This window comes from Etheostoma cragini, chromosome 4 (genome assembly GCF_013103735.1).
Source record: "Etheostoma cragini isolate CJK2018 chromosome 4, CSU_Ecrag_1.0, whole genome shotgun sequence".
Lineage (NCBI taxonomy): Eukaryota > Metazoa > Chordata > Actinopteri > Perciformes > Percidae > Etheostoma > Etheostoma cragini.
In genome coordinates, this window is record NC_048410.1 from 3444965 (window position 1) to 3462204 (window position 17240).

General features: G+C 40.7%; 1 protein-coding gene across 2 annotated transcripts in view; it reads right to left on the reverse strand.

Annotated features, from left to right (window-relative positions):
- iqsec1b (IQ motif and Sec7 domain ArfGEF 1b) overlaps window positions 1–15714 on the reverse strand; it is a 139590-nt gene extending 123876 nt beyond the window's left edge. For both annotated transcript variants that reach the window (XM_034868468.1, XM_034868467.1), the window contains exon 1: window positions 15586–15714. The gene's annotated coding sequence lies outside the window, so the exon portion shown is untranslated. The remainder of the gene's footprint in view (window positions 1–15585) is intronic.
- Window positions 15715–17240: the final 1526 nt, after the last annotated feature.

Sequence of the window (17240 nt, forward strand, 5' to 3'; positions counted from 1 at the left end):
TGAATGTGACTCACATATGTGTCACAAATTTATGAACGTTAAACCAATTCACGTGATCTACATGTTTATATGTCCATGTGATCTAGCACATGTTGGACAACCCAAAGACTTCTCAAACAATGAATATCGCTGCACAGAACTGCAATCAGAACAGGAAATAGGGATTATGCAATTGACAAACATTTTGCTAAAGCAAAATTACTGTTCACCCTCTTCATTAAGATTAGAGTGCAAGTGAGAGAGTTACAATGCCTAATAAAGTACGGGCTGTTCCGAAGAAACCCACAGAGAAACATTTTAGATGTAATCACTCGTTGTATGTACTGTAAATAACTGAATAGAACCTGATTATTTTGGGCCCTCAGACGAAGGCTTTATGCTGAAACACGTAAGCGTTGATTTATTCTGATGTAAGACTAAACAAACAAGTGAAATTAGAGTATTTTGTCCTCCTTAACTTGAAAAACCTGAGATGTGGTACATTTTCTCCACATTTTGGAACATGCTTTTCAACTGTGACTCTCTTCCTGTCCTGTACCTTCCTGACTTCTCTTCAATCTGTCGCCACTTTCTACTTTATAATGAATCACGCGCCTGTTTGAGGAGCTGATGGGATTACATTCTACTGGAATTTTACCTCGTACGATTTCATGTGTGAATTACAAACTGATTGACTGAAAGAGCTTCATAATATTTATGCAAAACATTCAGTTTTATTTCTTTTAGTTTTTCCAAGTAGATTTTTGAACATTTTGTTCCTTCATTTAAGAGTCCATTAAACCAACTGTAAGCCCCTTACTGTATTAACAATAACATGCAAATTCCTGAAAGGGAAGCATGATTACTGAAAGGCTTGTTGACAGTGAGTGAGTGAGAGAGAGAGTGAGAGAGAGTGAGTGGAGCAAACATGTGACACCGCCTGGTGGTGGTCAGTTATTAGCTGATTACAACTGCACCAGATAATCTGATGCCATGCTAGGCCACTACCCCCTTTGGCATGAATTAACCTCTAGAGTTGTGGCAGAGGCATGGATCAATTAGATCTTGCACACACAATCACACAGATGACAAGGAAAAACTGAAAAAGAAGAAAAACGTGTACTGTGAATTGGTTCCAAGAAACTGAAGTCAACCCAGATCCACAAATCTCCGCATCCTTCTGTGTGTGTGTGTGTGTGTGTGTGTGTGTGTGTATATACAGTATGGCTTACTGTGTGTGTAGGAGGGGGGTGTATGTTGTTTCCCCTTAGGCACCAGAGGGGTGAACTATCAATCTATCAATTACAGCTTGATGCAGCGCCTTCTCAGCTCCCTGCGGGCACGGCGAGGCACACTTTAGTGAGATCAACACCCCCACCCCCACTCCCAGAGATCTGAGGTGATTTCTGCCTTAAAAACGCCTCCTGTGAATGGGAAGTGGGTGGAGCACGGTGCTGGTGCTGCTGCAGTTACAGCACATCCATATGTAAAGCCAAAGCAGTTGCTTATACCAATCTTAAAGATATTAGCCCTGTGGCCAGAACATAAAGCACACTTGTTCATTCTCGTCTCCCTCTGAAATATTCACGCCTTTTGTTGGGAAACAAAGTGTTTTAAGTTGCAAAAATGACAACGTGATAAATAGAATAACCTATATAGAGCTTCCTCTTTGGTTTATTTACATTTATTTACATTTAGCATATTATTAAGCAGTTGCACATTTTTGTCTTCCCATCCTGTACATATTCAAATATTAATTTAATTTTATTAATATTATTTCTTCATGTATATTGTATGTATGTATACTTCTCCTAGTAATTCATTTATAATTATATTTGTGCTTTGTGACTTATTTTGCTGTTGTAACACCGTAATTTCCCATTTTTCTTGTGATCAATAAACATCTATCTATCTATCTATCTATCTATCTATCTATCTATCTATCTATCTATCTATCTCTTGTACCTAAGATATGCATTTTGAATGTGTACCCTTCAAAAATTAAGAAAGAAAGATATATACTCTTATAGGTATGTGCATCCCTCAAGCCAAAAGGATTTATTGCTCTTCATCGTACATTCAACAATTCTATAACGCAGGTGCGTTGGAAAATTTCACATTAGAATTAAAAGAGAAAGATCCCACACTTTGCTCTTGCTACAGCATCACCAATTATTAAAGCAACTAACGTTTCAACCCTTTTGGACATTTGTCAACTATTTTAATTATATGAAAATACCTTTCTTCCAATTTTTGTTTACTGAAAACACTCTTGACGAAGGTCCAGAGAGGCCAAAACATTACGTTTCTTCAATGAATGGTGAGGTTGTCGCAAGAGAACAGTGTGGGATTTTTCTTTTTCAAGTCTAAAGAAAAGAAAAAACTACCAAGCATCAACAGGTTAAACAAAGGTAATGGCATCATGTGTAGTATTGGAAAAGTTAACTTATATATTGAGAAATGAACAGAAAGATTTTGAGGAAATCTGGAAACGCTTTATGGCATTCCTCAACAGGCTTCAGAGATACCATAACGTAAAGCCAATATCTTATTTTCTCTTTCATATAACCACCTTAGAGACGAGAATGGCTTCAGGACTTCTACCAAATAATTTTTATTATTTTTTTCTTTGGGTACTGTTCATTTTTTAGTGTTACTTTGACATTATTGTATTATTGTGATATTGCAAAGTGTCTACAGCACGTGTCCAACTCAAGGCGAGGGGCATAATCCGGCCCACCACAGATCCCAATCAAGTTTTTGTCCTTGTTTTTGATCTTTTTGGCTAACAAACTTTTTTTGCTGACTATTTAAAGGGGTTTGTGTCAACCAAACTGTAAGTCAGAAGGCTATATAGGGCATGCAACGATTTTTGACTTTTTCAAATTAAAAGCATGACAATAAACTACATATTACGCGCCTAATGAGATTGTCATTTTCCAGTGTGGCCCTCAGTAAAACTGTGTTTTGACACCACTGGTCTACGGAGTGGGATGGGGGGGGAATACGGTTCAAAGTTGTTGTTGGTACTACTAATAAAACTATTAACAGTGTTAACAAAAAAGATGATACAATGCAGGCTTCAGTGGCTCCATAATATTGCAATGCATAAAGATCCTCATTAAAATGTATGTGGAGGCCTTCGGATGCAAGCGTCTGAATGGGAATTCATAGCTAAGATTCTTCACGTTTTTTCACTTTGAATAGAAACATTACTCCTAGGTGCCAGGCGTTGGCGTCCTCTCTCCTGGGGGCCAGTTTGGCACGGGGCTCCATGTGACTGATACTGGGGGGATGCACTAGCTGCCTCCCAGTCCCTCGCCAGCTGTTTCTCATCCCACATTATCCACTAACACCCACGGCCAAAAGGAAGACGCACTGTCCCTTCAGCCACTGGCTTTCCTGAGGGTAAAGGAGCAGACTACGGTCCTTTCTGAGTATTGGCCTTGTGAGGAAGAGTGGGTAAAAAATGCAGCCATGAAGAAATTAAGTTTAAGCCTGCAATTATTTTGTGTGGTGTTCTATTTTCATTAAATTAAGTTTTAGTTTGCAGTGTTCTGTGTTTTATTTTCAACATAAATTGAGTTTAAGTAACCTGGTGAGGTTTCACTTTAAGCCCCCGTTGGGATTCTGGCCTCTCCATGTCCCTCTTTCCATGGTTTTGTTAGGCCTGCTGCTTCTGTGCTGCTAGATAGTTTTCTGATTCTGCCCCCCACCTCCGTCTGTCCTTAATTGCAGGAGTAAAGCCTGGGAGTCAGGGTTTCAGCTCCAGCTCATCTACACAAATCAACGCTGCTTCAAATACCCGGTCAACCTACCACTCTTCGTTGGATCATTGTCAAGACGACCATGTTAGGCTTGCTGCTGACTCATCCCGTTGTATTTAGCTTTGTGTTTTTGCTCGCCCTGATTGTTCTTTTTCTGTCACAGATCTGTGAACCTGACTCCTGCCTTCCACCATTCCAGCTCTCCATACTGGATCTCTGGACTATTGGACACGGACCCTTGGGAACACGGTACCACTCCCGCTCTGTACCCTGGCTATCCATTGGATTTGGGCTTTGCTTTTCCCTGCTGCATTCCCAAACTTGGATATTTGGAATAAACCTGTTAAACTTTCACTTGGCTCTTCGTTCTTGTCTGCACTCGGGTTCAACTTTACTTTCACATGTAACAGGTTGTTTTATGGTGTTTTGTATTTTCATAAATGTAGGCAAATCAATAAATCCAATTGAGCAGCTGCGACCGCACATGGTGAGTAAGAGGTAGTGGTGGAAATCCCCAGAGGACTGATTCAATATTATCACAATACTTATGTTGAAATACGAAATTATCATGATGCGTCACAATACAAAATGATCACGACACTTATTTCACAATACAATATTATCACGATGCTTATGTTGCAATACAATACTACCATGATACTAATGTCACAATGCAATAATATCACGATGCTTATGTCACATTGCAATATCATCACGATACTTTTGTCACAACACAAACTTATCATGATACCTATGTCACAATCAAATACTACAATGATACTTATATCACAATACAATATCAAGACACTTACGTCACAATACCATCCCTGTATGGACACAGTATTGCCACGGAAAATATTGCGATATTATGCTGTATTAATTTTCCCAACACCCCTATAAGCAAGAGAGAGAAGTGTGTTTAATCCCGGTCCAGAAAATTATGCTACATGCCGATAAACAGATGTGCTATTGTACAGCATCCCAAGTATATCCGTACTCGTGGTAAGCACTTTTGATTTTAGTGAACCAAAAAGGACACAGGGGTTCATATTTGAAAGGAAATTACTTCTGTTATCATCTGGTTTGATGCTGTACCTCGTACAGCAGAGCCACAAAAGTTGCAATAAAGTGGTAATTAGAACCTTTGAGCAAATGTGAAATATCTATTTTTCAACTTTCTTTATACACAGTGTAACATAAAAGATTGTACAGCATCTAGGGGTTTGAAATGGAACTGGCCTTATCGGTGACAGCCAGAAGGACAAAAGAGCTGAGGCTAAAACACTATGGCCAAAGAAAAGGGTGGATGAAGTCATTTGGCAGCAGTTGGTTCTAAGCCAATTTCATATTAAGAATTTTGTTTGCAGGGAGAAAGATAATTGCTTTACCTTAATTTCACAAAGTGCCGTAATGTGTTAAATTTCTCCCATGTCCGAAAATAACAGCCCTTCACACTGAAGCACACACCCTTGTTATTAGGGCCGGCTCGTACAGAACTTAGGCATTTTCTGTCAGTAGGAGAGAGGTGTGTACATCTGTGAGTGTGTATGTGTGTGAGGGGGTTGGGGGTGAAGCTGTTTCGGGAACTGTTGCACCCTTCCCTCCCGCTGATAAAAACAATCCATCACTAATTACTTTCGACACAAAGCAACACAACAGATATGATCGAGCTCTATGATGCCTAAATACAACTGTAGCTGAGGGAGTATTCTGTCCACGTGGCTTCAGCAGTGCCTGCATACCAGAGATGGGGAGTCGGGTTTGAGACTCAAACTCAAGTTGCAGTTAAGTTGCACCCATAGTGACTTCAGACTTGACTTGAGACTCAAAAGAATTCAAACTCGACCTCAAGATGCGGCACTCATGAACAATCTTAACATTTTTAGAAAACGTCTGATGAGCTGAATGTTATTCTCCCCCCTCCCTGTACGTAATACGAAACGTATCAGCTGCACGCAGCCACACGTGAGAAAGAACAACAAAGATGTCGACAACAACGGCCGCTGCTGTGCCATTTGTCAGAATCTTTGGCTTTAAAAAACTTCCTACTACAAGGCCCAAACAAAGGAAGCGCTGAATGCAAAATATGTGGACCCTATAACTGAGAGACTTGACTTAGACTCTAGCTCAGAGACTTGAGACTAGATTTAAACTCCTAGCTCAGAGACTTGAGACTTGACTTGCACTCTAGCTCAGAGATTTGAGATGTGGCTTGGACTCTAGCTCAGAGACTCAAGACTTGGCTTAGACTCTGCTGTGCTGCAGGCAGCCACGCATAACATAATAGGTGTTGTAAAAGGAGGAACCCATGACCTTTTGTCACAAAGACAGACAGCAGAGCAGCACCGGTAATACCATTAACCCTGAATCAACTAATGAACAAATCCACATTGATGGATCTCCATGCTGACTGATTCTTTCGCCTGCTCCAAGGGCAGCAAGCAATCTTTAATTTGCACATGCACTAGTCCTTAATACTTGGTGCCTGATGAGTGACCTGAGTGACTTTTCCACTGAGCATAGTCTGTTTTTTATTGTTTTATTTTTGAAGTGCATTTAATACACAAGCATACCACTTTCTGATGATACTTTTTAACCTTCACAACAGAAAATACAGACTGGCAGCAAAAGCCTTAATCCGCGTTGTGTGAACTCGTTTAGCATTGCTTGAATGTGACAAACGTTCATTTATCCGTACAAGTTCCGCACTCTAGCTTTAAAACAAGTGAATGATTGCCTGCAAAGTAAGCACAGTAAACACCACCCCAGTGGCACAAAAAGCTGTCATCTTGGCAATAGTCTTGTTTTATTACACTAATTTTAACAAATGAGTATAAATTAACATGGTAATTTGTTAATGCTGAAATGTGACAAGTCGTACTATAATGAATGTGTTAAATTTAAACAGCCCCTGCTGCTGTTGTCAGTTACAATGTGCCAACTTGGAAATAAGTTCAAGGAAGACTTTGCCTTCTGTACAAATGGTCATTTTGAGAGTAAGGTATTCCTTTAATGACTTTCTTGCTTCATTGCAGTGTTTTTAGAATAGGTATCGTTTTTTAGTTTTATTCCATATATTGGAACTATGGCTGTATCTCAGACAGTCACTCACATTCATCAACTTCAAAACTTGCAACTCTATAGAGTTTAGGATGACTTGATCTCGAGCCAATCGCTCTCATGGGAAAAGCTGGCAGGGATGCAGCGAATGACTGCCATGAAGAAAAACAAAGCTTCTAATCAGTGCAAAGAAGAAAGGAGACATTAGAGGAGACTTGCCTCTGTATATCTAGCTGACTGTTGGCTTATCAAGTGCTGCTGGACCCTACACATTTTACACGCTTTGTTTAGAGAAGGAATGGGTCTCGGGTTGTTGAAGCTAACCACCTTCAACAACAGCAAATACCACGCTGCATTTGGACAATCTCTGGCCATCCTGCCGCATCAGAGAAAATAACACAGAGAGAAATGCCTGCAGAAAAATCCAATATGTTGTTCTGTTCCAAAAGCTGTGCTGAAACCGAATAAGTGAATACTCTGGGATTACATTTCACCTTGTACCCTTCCAGATGGCCCATAATCTCAAATTACAAACTGCTTCCAGACAGCTGGGGAAATGAAAAGTCCTGTAACTTGGACTGATGCTGAGAGTAGTTCTTTTTACCCATCTTTAAGAATAACCATTTCCAAAAAACACTCCAAACTTTCTTTTACGGTCTTCAAACCATATATCCAGATTCCCCTTGAGAAAAAAAACTGAACAGTGCGCACAGAATAAAAATCTGTTCCCTCGGTTTTAAAAACTGTTCACACGGATTCATAATCTGTGTTGTCGGTTTTATAAACGTGAGCAAAGTTGGAAAGATATTCACGGATTCAAACTTCCGGGGTCAATTACTCTAAAGAAAAACGTTATTAAAACACAAACACAAAAATCAAAATCAAAAGAATCACAATTTTTTTTGTTGCTTAGAATTGAATTCTCTGCAAAAGAGTTTTTGAGCATGACAGATCAAAACATATCTGCAGTACCAAACAGATTTTCTTTTGGCACCTATAGCACATCGTGCATCAGCACAAGCCTGTAGACATAGAGGCTTCAATGGAGAGAAGGGAGAGCACCACAGCGCTTTAAAACCTATTTTATACAGTCTAAGTTTAAAACTCAGAAGAAAGTAGTAGTGTTGTGATGCTGTCGGCTCGTAAAATCAAATGAGAATCAAAGTCCTAAATTATCTAAAAAAAATCCTAAAATCTAAGTTATTTACAACTTAAATTGTGAACAAGGTGAATTGAGCGTGATTTTATAACGATTAATCGTGCAGCCCTAATTTGGATTGGTTTAAGAAATGCAAACAACCCAGAGTGTTTTTTTCTCTCCTATCCTAGAATGCATTCGCGGCGTGGAGAGTGTTCTGGCAATGTGTGACCAGCTTCACGGCAATAACTGTACGAACGCGGTGCAAGCTGCACCGTTAGAAAGAAAGAATTTCAACACGTTTTAGCTAGTTCAAAGGTGACGTATCTGGGCAGCCGCTAATTCAGTGTGGGCGGTAAACATATTGTGACAGTAAAACCAGCTGGGTGTTAAAATCTAGTAAGCAACACATTGCGGGAATTGGATTTCATTGTGCTCTTTTGAAGTGGAACAGTTTCTATGTCATGTGTTTGGTGCTGATGAGAAGAATTCAGGGGGATCAATGTCACTGCTGCTGCTGGCCAGCAGTGAAGCTCACTCTGCAAACACCCTCACATTTCTCAGCAACGCCAAGCCCTGGCCTAAAGAGTCTATTTCAACGCTGAGAACTCCCAAGAGGAGCACAGAAAAACTATCCGGCAGAGCCAAATTCACGACTGATTGCCTTCTGCACATCACAGAGTCAGAGAGAGAAGTAGGAGGAGGAGGCCAGACGGGACAGGAGCTGCTTAACTGAAAGAAATAAAAAAGGATGATCACAAGGATGAGGAGAAAGGGACTGACTCCATCCAGCACAAATCTGTACAGACAGGAGGGTCATTTAAGGGGAGAAAACACACTCAAATCCAATCTCTCCGCTCACTTTCATCTCCTTTGAGTGTGCTTGTGAAGTTAGAGTGATGGCTATCAACAAATGAGCTATTCATTGTAGCGTGTAAATCTTTGAACCATGGAACAATGCTTCAGTTTGGATCTGTAGTGATACTAAACTGTACAGGAAATTGGATTCTGCTGAGGTGAGAGTCAAAAATGACATAAAAGCAGGACTCAGTAGGACTGAGACCAAACATAAGACCTTGTTAATGTGATCATTCATTAAACAGAATGAAATCTCACGCAAAACACATAAACCAATAAGACATATGCAACCTAAACGTAATGCCCTGAAGGTTCACAAAACTCACTGTTTTCGGACTGGATGACGGTATTAAAGTGACAGTTGGATCAATTTTTGGATAAGCACAAAAAAGTAGGGGCAATATATATTTTTTTTTTGTTAAATGCTTTCCATTTTTTCCTGAAAGAATGGTCATAAAACACAGCTCGTTCAAGCCGGTGAGTGGTTTTGCTTTCCCGGAGAAAACAAAGGACTTTCACCTCTGAAATGCGTGTTACTTGAGAGTGTTTAAATCCAAACAATGATCTCTTCGTAAAAACGTAACTAGTCATTTTGGTGCCTAACCTTAGCTGACGATGCTGCATAATACTCAATTTTGTCACCTAAACAAAACCGTGTTGTCCGCTGAAAAGTGAGACAGCTTGCGGTGCTCTGTACCCGGCTCAAACCCCGTTTTTTCGGATAACTTATCATTTCCATTTGCGTATCTGCTCCGGCGATCCGCAACCCGCCGGAGCAGATACGCAGAGCTTCTATTTTTGCCGGAAGTCGGGAAGCTCCGTGGAAACAAAATAAAACATCCGGTAAATAAAAAATAAAAAAATAGAGCGTATTTCCCTGCACTAGACCTTAAAAACACAGCACAGAGTTGTTTCCTCTCTACTCCTCTGGATGGAAACAAGCCGTTGTTGGTTTTATGGTTTTATTCTACGAGAATTCGCGAGATCCCGTAGGTCCTCGTGACTTCAGCCGATCCGCAGCCGTTCCGCAACCGATGGAAATCCGAAGTAACTCAATCACCAAACTGCTGATACAACAGAGCTGTAGCCAGGAGTCACAGCTTAACAAAGTTCCTCCGCTCCTCCAGTAGCCATGACCGTCTCTGTTCACGTGAACATTCAACAGATTTTACCATGTTCACGTGAACAGAAAAATGCGTTGCCTGTATCTTTTAACAGCAACCCTCCGTAGAGAGTGATCAGCCTACTTTGAGTAACAGCGACAGTAGAAATGTATTTCAAACTAATATTATGGTTAAACTTTGCAATTGATACACGGTTCACTTGCAATCTGAATCGTGGGACCACCAAACATACATTATAAATGTGTAAAAAGAAAGGGCCGAGTACTTTTTCCAGCTGAGTACACATACAGGCCCTTGCCTCTATTGGAGACTGAATGGTGAAAAATATTTTCTGATAAAAACAAGACCAGAACACAGACTTACAGAATAATAATCATGAAGAATCAAGGATCACATGGCCTTAAGTTTTGAATTCTTCTACACAAGGACAAACACTGTTCACAGATGAGTATACTGAAGTTCAATAAATAAAAAAAAAACCCAGGCTGAATGTTGGTGCGGAGGGTCATGTGGAGTGCGGTTGTGAAACAAAGAGAAACATTGCTTTCATTCTCCGCAAAACTAAATATTTCAGAGCCCCAAAAGTAGGCACAGAAAGACCATTATGTAAATAATCTGTGTATTTATTTACGTGGATCCAGCCCTTAACGGAGTAGGAATATGTCCTCCAGAAGCTCCCAGTGTGGTTCCCGCCCGCGAGCACACCCTCCCAGTGGGGTTTAGGATTGGACCTCACACATCCACACTCGGCAGGCTGCATCATGGGGCTGTCGGCCGAGCTGACACACACTCATGCGTTCTCTCATGGCCCATGGAAAGTTAATTGACTGCCTTTTGAATAATGAATTAGCATCATAGCGCTAAAGTCCGCTGGATCTCTGTGCATCACAAATCAACCAGCTCCCATATAGGGAAGAGAGTACAGGATTTTAGAGATGCAGAGGGAAATTAACAGATAAGGAGCAAGTAATTGAGATAACACAAACAAACCCATTAGTGGAAATCAAGGACGCTCGTTAGTTTCTCTGACTTTAAGAGCCCAAACAAGGCAGCCTTTTTTCTGTTCCAGTGAGGATGTGGGGGAATTATGTTGCAACTGCAACATAGCAATTATCTATTATGCAACTACACCCTTGGAATAAACAGGAATCCTAGCTACAAGCGGCCCACCTTTTATCTGCTAAACTCCACTTTAACGGCCACTGACAGGACAATCACCTCGAGGTGCCCTGTACCCGGCTTACAGTCACCTTCTCTCAGCAAGTTAACTGTACAGACCTACAGTTAGAAATGCAATACACTTTGCAATGTCTTCAAATATATAACTGAGATTCTGCATTTAGTTGCAATGGACGGGTCCCCAAGGAGTCTAGCTCCATCTTGATACAACAACAAACAACAAACTAAACGTTATTAATCGTAATCGATGTAAAATGTTCAATTAATTGTGTCATTTTGATTTTAGGTCATATCGACCAGCTTTATGTACAATCAGTGTACTGTCTCTTTAAAGTTCTTTTTATTTTCACATTGCTCAGCTTAGAAAACAGTGTTTTGACACAAAAACCAAGTACACTAGGGAGTTACAAGAAAATAACGGTGGTAAAGAAAACACAAGTGATGTCATTTACTAGTGCTATAAACTAGATGTGCTCAGTAAAAGCCACACACTCTGGTTACTTCTGCCAATGCCTGCTTGTGTTCAAATGAATGCAACTGGGGCAGCATTCAAGGAAATCTATAAATATTCCCCCAGCTCCAATGACAGGCATTGTGGTTATTTATAAATCCCATCCAGCTGAATGTGCCGAATGCTGCGTCACAATCCCAAACAATCAAACAGATGCAACTAAGTATCAGCAACTTTTTTATAGCTGTAGCACCAAGCAGAAAATTGAACATGATTTTAATTATAAACAAAACAATGGCTGCTTCCAAGACAGAAATAAGACAGTGTCTTCATAATCAGGCGCTGTTGGTGCTGAGACAAACAAATCCTAAGTCAAGTATTGTGAATGACTACAATGCATCTCAGAGCAGCCTGGTAATGACACGTTTAGTTTTTTTTTAAATGCAGGGATGACAAGTGTTGGTGCAACAGAGATGGAGAAAGTACAGAATGAAAACATAAGCCACTGCCAAGTTCAGTGATGTAGTGCTACAGTTTGGGAGGGTATGGAAACATCAGTAAGCCATTCGACATCAAAGGGTGCCGAGATGAAATGAAGGCACAGTCGAGTGTGTGGTGTGGGGCTAACTTTGCCCCTACACAGCCTGCATGCTGATCACACACACTGCCACTCCCATTCCATTTCAGAGGCAAAGCAGCGCAGCCATTTGTCAAGGGTATTGTGGTTTGAGTAAACCAGTCACTCACTTTGCATCTCAGCACAAAATAATACCAACGTTAGCCAGGGGCAAATTCATATTTTGCTGCATATTGTATCCCAGTATTTCATTTATATTTAGATTCTGTGCTGTGTGACTGATATTTTGTTGCTGTGGCACTATAATTTCCCTTTTTTGGGATCACTAAATATCTATCCATCTATCTATCTATCTATCTATCTATCTATCTATTTATCTATCAGGCAGTCTGTGGACTGAAATAAGCAACTTTTGTCTCGAAAAACTGCTTATTACTTTTTACTTTTTCCTAATAAAGTCACAAGTTGACAGCCCACGTACGAGCTTATGATCTTTTGCACCCTGAAACAGATGCAAAGTTATACCAAACCAAATCCAAGGAATAAGCCATTTATTGTAAGGGTATTTCGTCCAACACTGCAAAATTAACAATCATACAAAATATATCTGAGACCAGATAACAAATGCACATATAATGGGATCACAACAATATGCATGGTCAATAAGTTTTGCGGAGAAGCAAACAACAGCAGAATGAACAGATGAGGCAATTTAATTACACCAACAATGTCATTGTAAAAGACCAACAACTGCATTAGAGGTTGGTGTTGTGACTACCTTTGGGCAACACCACAGAGGTGGTCAGACTTCATTATACATGCAAAGCTGACTCTCTTCAAGTCAAGAGCAAAGAAAAACAAATTAGCATATTTGCTTTTCTAAATTAACAACCGTACTGAGAGCAAGCAAAGCAGATGGTTGGTGGGAGGGTCCAACTCAAATAAACATGTTTAACAAGAACACATGGCTGTAGAACCTGTCAGACAAAGACGTTTTCAAGATAAGGAAGAAAGTTGTAGCTTAAGGATTCAACTTATATAGGTATTTGAGGAGGTCTTCACAGGTCCATTCAGTTTTGAGGAACAAAGATCTTACCCGGGACCTGAATTGGAATCAAAGTCTTTCTATTAAAGTGTGTTTGTGTCAACTGCTTTTTAAATTGGGTCTATTTTTCCTTGGGATATCTGGATCAGGGTTCCATTCGGATTGGGCTCTGTCCAACACCTTAACCATTGCATGGGACTCCCAACACCTTCATGACCGCGGAAGAAGAATGAACCCCGTGGCAACCAAGTTAAGATGCAATGATCACCACCATGCCAGCAAGCAACGGGAAGTGTACTGTTCTCAAAGGAGCCTCACTCACAGTAAGAATAGCTGTTTTTTTTTTACTTCTAGGTAGGACCCTGGTTTTGGGATATGTTTTTGACAGACCAGTATGGAGTAAAAGCTGTCTTCTACTTGCTGGCACGTACGTTTTGGGTACGTATCTCATTGAAAAGCTTATCAAATGTCTGGGTTTAGCATTCCCTAATTTTGTTGATCCTTCCCTAATACTGGGACGTTTGTTAAGCTTTTCAATGGGACGGTGGTTCTTTCCAAATTTCCTTCTCGATTGTCAAAGAAAATAGGAATACCGGGGGTTGGCTGGGATGTATTAATCAATAAAGGTTGTTCCTTTCCAGGGTAACTCCATGTGCCCATCCCCCCTGAACAACCAGGGACTCTTTGGAAGGTGTTTGGGTCTCCTGGGAAAATGTGGTTTTTCAGGCCTAAACCAGAGGATAAGAGCCCTCCTTAATGTTTTTACACAACAATGTTTGTATTGTGGGATTATTTAGCACGACTATATCTTTTTTCGAAGTTTTTTTTTATGTCATGAGAACTTACACAAACATGAATCTGCACGTACCAGACTATAAACTCCAAAAGTTGAGAGCGTTCTAATCTCTTGCTGTTACCCTTTCCTGCTGCTGACACATTTAAATCTTACATCTGCCAAATATAAAAGCCCAATAATCTGTCTCTAAAGCGGCTTCACTGTACAGAGGCATATTGCTTCCCAGGGTGATTTTACCTGCAGCAGTGTGTCACTTCCTCCGTGCGTCTCAGGGGTTTAAACATAATTGCATTCATTATCCAATCCACACAACTATTGCAGCTCCTATTATATTCCAGCGTGACCCAACCATCATTTAGTACACAACTCCCTGGGCAATTGTAATTGACGTGTACTTGTTCGTCATGTTCTTTGGCAAATACTTCGTAATAGAGTGGGCCAGCTCAAGACCTAACTGTAATCACAAGTGTTCAGCACTGGTTCTTTGTACTCTCTTTATCTCCACAGCTTAGAAGCAATTAGAAACAATAAATATGCTGAACAAACATGACTCATTAGGGCTTTCACTATGTTCTTCCTCTCCTGGCATTTAAAAGCCTACAGAACGAGATATTTGTATCTCTTTTCCCCCCCACAAACCTGCTTTTAGCATTACTCTCAAGCTCAGTGCTGGATACTCAATAGATACAGCGAACATGGCGTCAAGAATAAAAAACCCTTTGAAATTGCCATGAAGCTTTTGAAGCCTACGTCCCACTGCTCAACGCTTTCAGGGTTTTCGTCTCAACCCCATCTCTTCTCATTTGCCGGGGAGCTAACAGGGCCTCGCGGAACAGCTGTAATGAACTCCAAGGAGAGCGCATCTACAGAGAGGACATTGACAGCCAGGTAGGGCATTACTGTACTGTATGTGCCGCAACTTGCTTCATGCATACACACTGCTCGCAATCTACACAGTTGTTGCAGTGAACCAATTGGATAACAATTTGACCAATCACAACAACACACAGGGTGACGTATCCAGAGCACCATTCACTTAGCTACCAGCAGATATAACTGGCAACTGTAAATGGACTGTATTTAGGTAGCGCTTTTCTAGTCTGAACAACTACTCCAAGAGCTTTTTCATAGTGCGAGATCCATTTACCATTCACACACACTCATACACTGTGCCCCCCCAGTTGCAGATATCCTTCAACTCTTTCACCACCAAGACAGAGAAAATTTGAAGGAAAAGATATGTCATCACAGGGGGGTGTTCTGCCAGCTCTATTCCAGAAAATAGTCCGTTCCCATGCTGCGTTTTTACTTCATGTCTGTGGTTGGGATGAGTGTTCATTTTCTATCTGAGCAGATTTGGTGGCTAAGGAGGCCACCTACCAGCTTGTGCACAGTAGGGGGTGGATGTCTTCACAAGGAAAAGGAAAAGCTTGACAGACAAAGAAACACTCAAGAAATTAGACGTTTTATCAGGCTGATAAACAGAGTGATACTGCAAACTAGCATCAGGACAGACAACTGTTGTAATGAGATAGTCTGTCAGGAAATGGGATTAGCAAGTTGAGGTCAGATGGAGAAAAGGTGACTTCAATAAAAAACCCTTTGATTTACCCAAAAGATGCAGACTTCCATTTGCGACAGGGGTAACTTCTTCTACATGGAGGGGCAATTAGGTTTAGAGGGATCTCTGAGACTTCTACGGGCAATGAGGCGTATCGCCTGCAACATAAAAAGAGAGAGGCACATTGAAGCGGTTCATAATGCAGATTTCATCACAGATCAAGAAAATATAGTGGCATGTTTTCATTCACAATCAGACAGCAAGTGATGACAGATGATGTTTCTGTCGCAGCATGAAAGGCGGCGCACTGTATACCAGAGGGGGGGGGGGCGTTAGCACGCTAACTCCCACTGAGCTGAAGGTTGCATATGGCAGAAAGAGAGATTACTTTTGTCCACTGCCTGCAGCATTTCAATGCCTTTAAATCAGGGCCGGGAACTCTCATATATGCATTATCACAACGGGCTGAATCAGCACACAGAGCTCAGTGCCAGGTAGGGAGCAGAGGGAGGATGAGGACGGGAGAAAGATGAGGGACATGATCAGGATGTACCAGGCTGAGTGTAATATGAGACAACAACAGAGGCTGTGGAGAACAGATATGAACAGGAAGGAAGCGCAAGACAAGAGGAAGCAGATGAGAAAATGTTCTGGTTATTGACCTTTCCGGGTTAAATCTTTGAAACTCTGCAATGGCAAAAAACACATGGTTTAACATATAAATTACAGTGTTGCACAACTAGGCTTGGACACCATAACCTGCTTCTAAATAAGAACAGATTTGAAAATGCCAAAAACCGGGTATGCGTAAAAAAAGCAAAGAAAAATCGGTTCCTAAAGACTCACACATGACGCTCTCTCTGAACTGGACGATGCTGCACAAAGCAATACATTTTGCTGCGTCATGTTTTTAACTCAAAGACTTTGCAGAGCCATCCCACCATTGAAGCTGGTAATCTTCTCCCACAGAGCCGCGGAGGAGGGTCTGGCTAGTCCACACAACATTTTGGGAAGTGAAAAAAAATGTGTTGTGTTTAACTGGCATTTCTGTAAACCAATCCCAATCGTCTTTTTGGTGGCACTGAGCATCGTAGAGACATGTACGTTACGCAAAGAGACTCCCGTAGCAGGAGACGAAAAACGAATAATAATAAATAAAAAAATATGTGTCGTAATGTTTTTATAATTGGTATCTAAAAAAAGTATTGTTTAGGAACCAGTAACAAAGTCTGTCAAATATTTTTGACATTTTAAAATCCCAGCCCAAGATGTTATACAAATATTTCAAATGATTCCATGAGCAAGGAGCACAGGGGACGGAGAAGCAGAGAACGGAGGACTGGACATCATTTGCAGCAAAGTTAACGGAAAACCAGAGGGTTTAAAAATTTATAAAATAGAATAGAAAATTATTTAAAAATAGACGCATCTAAAGGATGACGATATGTATTGATATTTTCACTTTGCATGGATAATATTGGATCCTTGAGGATTAAATCAATATATTGATGCAGATGGATTCGTTACACCCCTAGTTCATGGTGCTGGGCAGAATGTAAGAGAAACACAACGGATGTTTGGCGTTATTTTGTGGCAATAATAAAAAAAAGAATTCTGGCTAGGCCTGCACAATTATAAGGGACACAGTGATAAATAAAGCACCTATGAATCTCCTCTTGGTGCCTTAGTGCTGCAGCTGGCGGAG